This window comes from Hipposideros armiger, unplaced genomic scaffold, assembly GCF_001890085.2.
Source record: "Hipposideros armiger isolate ML-2016 unplaced genomic scaffold, ASM189008v1 scaffold_52, whole genome shotgun sequence".
In the NCBI taxonomy this organism is placed as follows: domain Eukaryota; kingdom Metazoa; phylum Chordata; class Mammalia; order Chiroptera; family Hipposideridae; genus Hipposideros; species Hipposideros armiger.
The window spans coordinates 3,974,104-3,984,534 of record NW_017731402.1 but is presented as its reverse complement, the minus strand read 5'-3'; positions in this window follow the sequence as shown (position 1 = coordinate 3,984,534).

Below are 10,431 nucleotides of genomic sequence, written 5' to 3'. Positions count from 1 at the left end.
CTAACCTCACTACCTGACCAGCTGTGAATTATTCAGATGCAGTCGTTATGCATTTAAATTGTGTGCATTTTTGTTTTGTGCTTTTGCTGTTTTGCTTTTTCAATGTAGAGGAAGTAGAAATCGGATTGTTTCAGCTCACCGTTCAGCCTCGCTGGATGTCTGCATGAGCCTGCATGGGTGGCCTTTCATAGGGTGAGTTTAGAAAGGAAATGAAATAGTGCTCTTGGTCATAAAGTTTTCATTTTTTCCCCCCCTCTAGGCTCTTGCAGAGCAATCCAGGGACGACAGCCTGGGTCAAGGCAGGGGGTTCGGGTTACCAGCTAGGCTGCTAACATATATAAAAACGAAGTCATTTTCTGCCTTTCAAATCTTTCTTTAGGACTCATGAATTTTTTATTCTGTAAATTCAAGAATTGATCAAGCACAACAATTGGAATCAGCCAAGCCAACCGGTTGAAGAAAGCCATGAATAGGGGAGCCCTGTGTGGAAATACAGTCTTTAATTTCACCTCTCCTTTTTTACCCTCCTTACTTCTGCTGCTGGCAGCTCTACCCTCAGCCACTGCTTTTTTCTTTCTTTAAGTTGTAATAACTATACATAACATAAAATGTAATGTTTTAACCTTTGCTAAGTGTACAGTTTAGTGGTATTAAGTACATTCACACTACGGTACAACCATCACCTCCATCCGTCTCCAGAACTCTTTTCATCTTGCGAAACTGAACCGATACCCTCATGAAACAATAGCTCTCCATCTCTCCTTCCTCTCCACCCCTGGCAACCACCATACTACTTCCTATCTCTATGAATTTGACCACTTGATGTAAGAAGAATATTTCTTGTAGTATCCTCAAGGCTCGTCCATGTTGTAGCAAATGTCAGATTTCCTTCTTTTTTTTAGGCTGAATAATATTCCACTGTATGTAGGTACCACATTTTGTTTAGACATTCATTTGCCTGATGGATACTTGAGTTGCTTCCACCATTTGGGTAGTGTGAATAATGTTGCTATGAACATTGGTATACAAATATGAGCACACTGCTTTTTAAATGCCCACTTTAAAAAAATGGTAGGAATTGTCCAGGAGGTTGAAACATGTTCAATAACCCCTTAGTCTCACAAGGGAATTTTGAAAACTTTTTGTCTAGTCCTAATCCTAACCAGACTTCTACCCATTTCCGTGAAGAGTGAAGTCATAAGCTAAGATAGCATTTCTATTTATCATGGGTCAAATACTTATCGCTATAAATTACTGGGTGTTTTGGGAGTCGCAATTGCAGCTCTCCTGGCATATTTCTCAACTTTCCATACCCTTTCCTGGTATCAAACCCTGACCACAGGAGATGGGAAGGTGCTGACGCCAAACCAATCAGATTATTTTTCCTGGGAATTTGGAAAAAAACAACAACAACAAACCACTGGATGGCAAGATCTCCAACAGAAGCTGATTATGAACCTCTGCCATTGGCGTCCCAGATGCTTCCAGCTTTCAATTCTGTAGTTGCCCAGTATCATTCAAGTAACCTCCTCCTTTTTTGCTTTAAGTTCTTGAGTCAATTTCTATTGCTTTTAATCAAAGAAACTTGACTGACAGACTATTTGAAGACTGATGCTTGAATTTCTTCAAGAAATGTAGGAATACCATAAAACTCATTCAACATGAAAATGATGTATTTTATGATGGTCTGTTTCTCTTAGCACATCCTGATAGCTATTTTATTAATAAAAATGTCATAACTGAAGAAAAAAATCTGTTGTTTTCCTCTCTAGCTCCATTTCTATCTATCTGTCTCTGACCCTCCATGTGTCTGTCTGTCTGTCTCTGCTAGAGGAGGAGAAAGGAGGATTGAAAAAGAAAGCAGAGATGATGAATGCTATAGAGCAGAATCTTCAATCGTATAAAAGTGTGGAAACTTCCAAAAGGGAATGTTTTTATTCCTAAGAAACACACATCTTTGTACAAGCGTGTGTTTCTAATTCAGGGCTTGATTTACTGTCTTCAGATCCTGGCATATCCTCAAAGTAAAGATTTACTTGGGTTGGAAAGTTATTCCCATCAGAGTGAGAATAATTGTATCTGCATTTTTCATTGTTTGCTTTTGTGTTTTCTTAAATGAGAGAATTCCTCCAGAGTCAGAAATTCTCTAAGTGTGCTAAAGGCGTCTTGCATTTGAGCCCTCGCCCTGGGAGCTATTTCTTCTAAAGAACCGCTTCTGGAAGCTCTTCCACGAAAGTATTTTAAAATGTGGTGTTGGTCTCTTTCTTCTGAACCACATCAAAGAGCACATATTGTTTCCTTTCTGAGAACAAAACGCTTTAATGACAAGAAAGAACAAGAAGCTGAGAAGCTGAGCAGCCAGCCCTATCAGGAAAGACACCAGTAACCCGTTGACTATGACAAAGGAGCCGCTTCTTCCATCTCCGGGCACTTTTTGAAATTGAAGCCCCAGTACAGATGTCCTAGCAGCATATACATCTCCAAAATGCAATCATACTTTCCACTTTAAAAACTCCTTGTGAACCCAGATTAATAATTAATCCTCACAGGGCAATTTAGGAAAACCTATTAAATATTTAACATGAATTATTTAGCAAAATCACAAATATTTAGCAAAATTGCAATTGTTCTTTGATTCAGCGATGTCACTTGCAGGACTTTCTCTTACATAGGTGCCTATATCATATATATCATATGTATAATATATATGCCTGTGTGTAAAATGATAGATGCCAAAGGTTGTTTGTTGCAGCACTGTTTGTAAGAGCAAAATAATGGAACGTGCTTGGTGCTTATAAATGTCCTCAATATTTTATCTAGCCAATGGAATACAATGTAGCTGTTTTTTTTTTTTTTTAAAAGGTCATTTTGGGGGTGGCCAGTTAGCTCAGGTGGTTAGAGCGCAGGCTCATAACACCAAGGTTGCCGGTTCGATCCCCACATGGGCCACTGAGCTGCGCCCTCCACAACTAGATTGAAGACAACTACCTGACTTGGAGCTGATGGGTCCTGGAAAAACACACTGTTCCCTGATAAAGTTTCTTTTTTTTGGTGGAATAGTGTAAAGTTTCAAAAACAAACATACAAACAAAACAAGACGAAAAAACAAAACAAGGTCATTCTCATACAAAAAGGATCTTGAAGACATTGTTAGAAAAAACAAGCAGGCTGCAGAACGATGTGTAAGCAGTGGTTCTGCACTTGATGCACATTAGAATCACAGGAATTTTTTAAACTACTGATGGCTGGGTCCCTCCCCCAAAGATTCTGATTACATTTTCTGGGAAGCTCCCCCAAATGATTCTAATGTGCAGCCAAGGTGGAGAAAAGCTGGTATATGGTATGCTTCCATTTGCTTAAAGAAGAAAGAAATACGAATTTGCTTTATAAGTTAAGACTATCTCTAAGGGATAGATCCAAGAAAGTATGGTCAGAGGCTACCCTGTGGATGGGAACGGAGTATAACTCTTCATCTGTATACCTTTCAACCACTTGAATTTTATATCTAGTGAGAATGTTAGCTCTTTAAAAACACATAACTGAAGGGCTGGCCGAGTGGCTCAGTTGGTTAAGAGCTCGCTCAAGAGTTTGAGCTCTGAGCAACAGCGGTTCAAGTCCAGCCCGAGCTGAGCAGCCGCTAAGCTGCCAATAGGTAGCAGGATGGCTCAGCTAAAAAAAAACAAAACACATAACTGAAACTACATTTTAGAGACACTCTTCATAAATGCTATTTTGGAAAGAACAGGTGAACACTGTTGAGCAAAATGATCTCCCTCTGTCCTTTATCTTCCACCCTCAAACGCTAACACTGTAGTTTAAGAGAAAGATGCACGAGTAAAGCAACTGTGAAAAAGAATCAAAGTATCAACTTTCAGGCAGGCCCATCCTTTCTGTTGAGCCTAGAAGTGGAGCTATGTCATTCTGACTGTGGGGGAGGTAAGAAAGGCAATAGTTCATGTCAATGGTTGAAAGTAAAATACTAGTCCATTCATCCATCCATCCATCCATCCATCCATCCATCCATCCATCCATCCATCCATCTATCCATCCATCCATCCGTCCACCCACCCACCTGATACTTCAGTAAAACAGATGTTGAGCACTTAATATGTGGCAGGCACAGTACTTCTGTTCTTAAGGAGCTCAACCTGGGAAGAAAACTTTTAATAAGCTTTTATTATTTAATAACAATAATCCAAAGTGGAGGGCTACCGTAGGGATGTGCATAGAATCCTTCGCTTTCTTAAATACAGGCATACCTCATTTTATTGCACTTTGCTTTATTGTGCTTCACAGATGTTGCGTGTTTTGCACAGTAAAGGCAAGGCCCTCCACCAGCAGAAAGATGATGAATTGCTTTACTGCAGTGGTTGGGAACCAAACTCACAATATCTGTGAGGTCTGCCTGTGCATGGGGCTCCCTGCTCCTTATGAAGATGTAATAGTGCAAAAACTCATGGCTAGGGAATTGCAAGCTTACTGATGCCATGTGTTTTCCCACCTGAGACGGGTACAAAAGGGGTTGGTGCATGTGGGAAGGGACATGCTAACAATAAACAAGAGGCATGGGTGTCACTTCTGCCTCAAAATATCTCCCCAGCTCATCAATTAGACTTTTACATGCTAATAGGATCTCTGTGTTCATAAACAGGAATTAGATGAAGCTTATCATGGGCTCCAGTACAATTTCTTCTCTCTTTTTTTCTGGTAATCCCAAGTTCGGGTGCTTAATTTGTAATGCAGTCTCAACAATTCATTTCAATTTAGCAAACAGCTACTGTGTGTCTCCCTGTTCAAGGTGCCGTGTTGGGCACTGGGACACAAAGCTGAATAAGACATTGTTTTGTAGCAGGAAAGAGAGTCAAGCAGTTAACCAGAATTCAGTGTGCTGAATATGATGCTCTAAGTGCCCCTTCTGCCCAGAGTCTCCTTCTGAACAAGCAGCTAATTTCTTTCTTTTTTTTTTTAGCTGAGCCATCCTGCTGCCTGTTGGCAGCTCAGCTCAGGCTGGGCATTGAACCGCTGTTGCTTAGAGCTCATACTCTTGAGCGAGCTCTTAACCAACTGAGCCACTCGACCGGCCCCCAAGTAGCTAATTTCTAGTGCTGAGCTCGTCCAAGGTATGAACACCCATGTTGGATGTCCTGAAAAGGGAGTGACTAATTTGGGGCAGGGAGAAAGTTTGGAGTAGAGGTTAGTGTGGGATTAACCAAGATGATATTTGAATTTGGACTTGAGGAATGTGCAATTTCATAGAGAAACGCTACGAAAAATGAGAAATATTTGTGAGGATTTGGAGGTATGCCAGTCACGAAAATGACTATGATCATGTAAGCATTTGGGGGCAAGGGATTGGAGATAAGGTGAGTTGGAAAAACAGGTTGGGGTTAGATTGTGAGGTGAGTATGGACTTAGTCCACTGCAATAAGGAGTCATCGGTGCTTTGTAAGCATGAGACCGACATTACTGATACGTTTTTGAAAGCAAAGTCTAGTGTCGGTAACCAGGAAGGACTATCGTTTGCAGCTATAAGATGCAAGGCTGAACCAGCACTGGAGCTATTGTAGTAGTTTTGAAAGTCAGTGATGGGGGCCTCACCAGAGTTTTGGAAACGGGAAGAGGTCAAGAGCATCAACTGGAGACAGGAGAACTGTGAGGGAGATGCACGCTCACTTCGGAGTGTGGAGTTGTGATGACCACAGAGATGGCAGAGCTAGGGAACACTGGAGAAGAAGCAAGCTTGAGGGGAGTGTAATCATTTCGGTTTTGATCACATTGAGTCTGAAATGTTCACGAAACACCCCAAAGGAGAAGACAGTAAGAAGTTACATATGCAGGTGACCGAGCTTGCGTGGAAGACCCCTCCATCCCCACACCTGTCTGAGGAGACTGTTCACTCTTACATTGTGCCTGATTTGAACACACTTTCTTCTCAGCTTTCTTAGCTCATAGTCGATTTTAAAAATAAAACAGTAGTTTGAAAGGAAATGCTGAACTGCTGGCTGCAGGAAACTAGGGAGGAGAAAGAGGAAAACTGCAAAACAGACTGAAGCAGTAGACTGCCAAGCAGTGTGAGTACATTTGGTAACTTACTGGACCAACTTAGGGCCGGTAACTTTAGCGGTCTGGCTGCATTTCATTCTAGCTGATGATGTGGACCCTCAGGAGATGTTTAGGTCATGCCTGGTATGCTCTACTTAAAAGAGCAGGGGCATGTACTATCGGTTTGAGAACATTTCCATTAAAAACAAATAGTTTCAAGATTTGGCACTCACAGGAATAGTGCAAAAAAAATTTTTTTAAATTAATTATTATAGTGTGATAAAATATAAATAACATAAAATTTATAATTTTTACTATTGTAAGGGTATAATTCACTGGCATTAAGACATTCACATGTTGCATAATCATTACCCCTATTTCCAGACTTTTTCATCATCCCAAACAAAAAACATGGTACCTATGAAAAATAATTTTCCATTTTCCTCTCTTCCTAGCTCCTGGAAACCACCATTTCACTTTTGGCTTTACAAATTAGACAACTCTAGGTACCTCATATAAATAGAATCATACAATATTTGTTTTTTTTAACTGGCTCTTTTACCGAGCGTAATGTCCTCAAGGTTCATCCATATTTTAAAATGTACTAGAATTTCATCCCTGTATAATAATTACATATTCATATATATATATTCTTATAAATAAACCTATATATATCACATTCATCCATCAATGGACACTTGGGGTGCTTCCCCCTTTTGGCTATTGTGCATAATGCTGCTATGAACCTGGGTATACAGATATCTCTTTAAGCCTCTGCCGTCATGTTTTTTTTGGCATATACCCAGAAGTGAGATTGCTGGATATATGATAATTCCAGTTTTAATTTTTTTGAGGAATTGCCATACTGTTTAAAATACTTTTATCTTTTTTCCTTTACCCAGTTGTTCCCCATTTGAGGTTCTAATCAAGTTGTATCTATGAAGTCCTCAGAGGTCTCCTATACTCTTTCTTGTTCATTTTGTACCATACAATCTGATACCTGACTAAATACTTCCCTATGTTATCTGGTCTTGCTCCCGCTGTGTTCACTGTATATCCCAGATGAGATTATAAATCCCCCAGGTGTAGATCATCTCATGCTCAGGACTGCTCTTCTCCCTCACCGCAGGGAGCCCAGAGAAGAGGATATGACAGATACTCAGGAAAAACCACTGGTTGACTGTTTGAAGTACCTTTAGAAGGAGGCACAATGCCTTAAACCTTCACCTCTGATATTTTAGGGGATTTGGTGGACAGCAACGCCATTTTGGAATGGAACCCAATGGCATTGAATATTAATGAAACAAAACTGAGTTTTAATTTTGGCCTTATTGCCCACTAGTGTGGCTTTGTGGCCTTGGACAAATTATTCAATTTCTTGAAGCCTTAATTGCCCATCAGCAAATGAAGTTGACATGCTATCACTTTCCAAGCTCTTGATGGAGCTGATCTGGATAACGTCCAGAGTCGGGAAATGTTGGTCACCTACCCTTTTCCTTCACAGATTCTCCTCTGTCTTTCTGGATTGAAGTTTTAATCTTCTTTCTCTGTCTTTCTTAATTCCTGGGAGTGTGTCTAAGAGCAGTGCTGATGTTTTAAAAATGTAGATTTTGTTATTACTTAGGGATGAGGAGGCCAAAAGATGAAGAGACGACTATCATCACAGGCATAGTTTGTTACTCAAAGTTCCCTAGAAACAAGACACACACACCATGCCACACAAGGCCACATGGGGAAGCTCTGGGGTTGGTCAGGAGGCAGAGAGGGTGAGAGGAAACATGGATAAGAGCCTTTATTGTGGTTTTTTCCATATCCATGTGTTTCACATCTGGGGATGAAAATACTACCAAAAAAAAAAAAATCCCACTGTTCCAAAAAAGCAAAAACTTGAACTTGCCATGAATCGAGCACTACACTGAATCCAAACAAATGCAGTAATGTATAAGCATACCCTGCTGTTGCTTATATGCAAACATGGATTACATGCAAATACTATGTCATTTTATATAAGGGGCTTGAGCATGCACAGATTTTGGTATCTGTGGGGGTTGTGGAACAAATCCCCACAGATACCAAAGGATGACACTATAGTGAAATACAGTTGGTGAGTGGGGAACCCAGGTTGGCTCTCAAGTACAAAGGTTGTGATGCCTGGACCCTTGGCCCAAACTTGCCCCAGTGGCTAAGGAACCACTTCATGTACAGGCCTAAGAGTAATAGTCATTAGGAAAAGGGCCTCTCTCCCCAAACTCCTCAAGGATTCTTTCTTAGGCCCTAGCAGCTGCTTTCTCTATGCTCTTTTTACACAGAAAGGTTTTACACTCCTAAAGATAAACATCTTCCAAGGGGTCAAGGAAATGAATTCAATGGGAAGAAAGTGAAATCCTCACTGGAAAATTTCAGTGCAGAATGGCTCTCTTTCAAAGAGGAAAAAAAAAATTTCACAAGAATACTAATAAACATAATAAAATATTTTCAAACGAGAGTTGCGACTCAGCTGTAACTTCATTGAAGTCTAACCTTGAAAAAAGACTTTGAAATAATAAACCTCGCTCCAAATTAGGAATGCCTGCAAATGTAGTAATTTCTACCTAAGACCCTTTGTGTCCAAACATGTCATTTGAGAGCCCAGCAGACAAAGGAGAATGGCCTTAGAAACAAGGCTGCCATTCAGCCCACAGCTCAGCGCATTGAGTTTCGTCGCTAGGCTCAATAACATTTTCAGCCACATTAGGCACCAGCTTCAAACCTGGTGGGAAGCAAATTTAAGTGTCTCTTTTAGTGAAAAACAATGAGAATGCTGTATTTAACAAAAGAAAGGAATCCTATCACTCTTGGATTGGCAGACCTGGAGTCCTAACGATTCAATTTGACAGTAGCTTGGACTCCTGGATGTTGAATTTTATAGATAGCTTTGGACTGGCAAAGCTTATCCCAAAGGGGGAAATGCCTTAGATCCTTTGCACTGCATGAGTTCTTCAAAAGCTTAGGAGAAAATGTTTATCCAATTCATACCTATCTTTGTAGTCTCAGGGATAAGTGAAAGAGTGAAATGGTTGGTCCTATAACCAGAAAGGCAGCCCCATGGTACTGATACTAAAGAATAACAGGTAAGTATAGATGACTCAGATTCACCAATTCATTCATTCACTTGCTCGTTCATTCAATTAACAAATAATATACTGATTGCTACCACACCCCAGGCACCTGAGATACAGAGTTAGAGAGGGCTGTGGTAAGAAATATAATAGAAATTGTGGCATCTGGGGTGGGGAGTGGGAGACTCTCAGACCTGCAGGTGGGGGCCAAAAAAAAGACTTACGGGAGCTGCAGAAGAGAGGAGGGATGGCACAGGATAGAGGATATGACAATGGGTAAAAGGATTGCAGGTCAGGAAGCAGAGAGTCCTCTGGTCAAAAAAAAAAAAAGACTGAGAAAGTAAGTGCTGAGAAATGAATGGAAAAGTCTTACTGTCAAACAAGGACCTCAGTCCAGTGCAGGTCTAAGCTCTAGGAAATGAGGCTGGGGAGAAGAAATGGGCAACTTTTAAAGCTGAAAGACCACCTCTGTCCCAATTTAGGAGAGCCAAGTTGCTGAGTGTGGCTGATGCGCTGTTGGTTAGGTAAGTCCTGGACTTGCTGGAAGTGATTAGCTGTGAGTGTTGGAAACATTCATCTCCTTACAATTGTATGTACGTGAGGTGCCCCAATTGGGATCATCCTGGTGCCCAGTTTGGTTTACACAGTTGGCAGCTGGTCAGGAGGCCAGGCAGCGTTTGTCATGTGAAGGAGGGTGGAGGTCCTCTGATTCCAACAGTTCTTGCTTTTGCATATATTCTGAGCTCTTGTGGTAGGAGGAATCATAAAATGCCCCCCGCCCCGACGTCCTGTCCTAATCCCTGGGTCTGGGAATATGATGTGCTACCAACCCTAATTGTGTTCTGTTACATGGCAAAAGGGATTTTACAGATGTCGTTAGGGTTATTAATCAGCTGACTCAGAGTTAATCAAAAAGGGACTCCATTTGAGTGGGCCTGATCGAATCACATGAGCTCATAAAGAGCAGAGAGTTTTATCTGGCTGTTAGCGAAAGGGGAAGTCAGCAAGACTAAAATTATAAGGAGGGTTTGATGCACCCTTGCTAGCTTAAAGATGGTGGGGGTCACATTCAAGGAACAAAGAGCAACCTCTAGGAGCTGAGAGTGACCACTAGCTGACAGACAGCAAGGTAATGGGGACTTCAGTCTTAAAATTGCATTGAGCTGAATTTTGACAACAACCTGAATGGAATGGCTTCTTCCCTAGAGCCCAGCCCAGACAACATCTTCTTTTTAACCTTGTGATGCCCAGAGCAGAGAACCCACTTGAACCTGACCTACAGAACTGTGAG